This window comes from Phyllostomus hastatus, unplaced genomic scaffold (genome assembly GCF_019186645.2).
Source record: "Phyllostomus hastatus isolate PE091 unplaced genomic scaffold, TTU_PhHast_1.1 phas_scaffold_78, whole genome shotgun sequence".
Classification (NCBI taxonomy): domain Eukaryota; kingdom Metazoa; phylum Chordata; class Mammalia; order Chiroptera; family Phyllostomidae; genus Phyllostomus; species Phyllostomus hastatus.
In genome coordinates this window covers 42,352,155-42,353,203 of record NW_025334041.1, presented here as the reverse complement: position 1 = coordinate 42,353,203, position 1,049 = coordinate 42,352,155, and positions in this window count along the sequence as shown.

Here is a 1,049-nt window from a genome sequence, read left to right as displayed (position 1 = left end):
GTATAAATGCAGTGATAGATGCCAGAGCCCAAAGATGGAGGTTATCTGTCAATTTGTTCACTGTGGTCAGAGTTTGGTAATGTGAACTTTCATGGTCGCTACACATGAATTATGCATTTCAATTGACTGTCTCTTAATTTCTCTGTCTTTCTCTCTCATACAGAACATTATTTGTTGAAGAAATTGATTATTTGCCCTGTGGTGATTATAACCCATTGGGTTACTTAACATGTTACTCTGTTGCCTACCATGCCCTGAAACTGATAATTATACCTAGAGATTAGTTCAAGCTTTGATAATTTAATCATATTTAGATTCGAATCTTGGGGAACAATACTTGTGATGTTGGGTTATGAGCATCCATCAATGATATAGAGGATGCTTCTGCAGCCTAAGCATCTTTTTACTTTATCCAGCTCTCATTTCAGCCACTGATGTGGTGGATATATCCAAGGGAAATCAAATTCATTGAAACCTGGTAGCATACTACCTCAGGCACATTATATGTCTTTCACTTATTGTCAGAACCTTCCCTAGAGCTATAGGCAAGCAGACCAGAGGTGCAGAGGGGTTAAACACCTCAGGGTGGGTGTTAATGTACTCAACTCTTATCTTTTGCCAGTGGGAGCTTATTCACCTTGGAACTGGGACTTTAAAAAAAATAAACTAAATGTATTGAGATATTATTTGTATTCAGGAGAATGCTCACATTTTGTCTATTCAGTTTGATGTGCTTGGACAATAATAAAAACCCATATAACTACTACCCCAGGCAAGACACAGCATATTTCTATCATCCAAGAAAACTTCTTGGGCTCCTTTGGAATCAATCTGCTCCTCTCTCAGTCACCTCAAACTATTAATCTTATATTTTAATACTATAGATTTATTTTTAGTACCTTTTTGTGCCTGTCTTTTTTCACTCAGTATAAAATTTTAAGATTTATACATGTATGGATATCCAAATATGCAGGTAGCTCATTCCTTTTTAAAATTTTTATGTGTTGTTGACACTATTACAGGTGTCCTTTTTTTATTGCTGAAGAGTA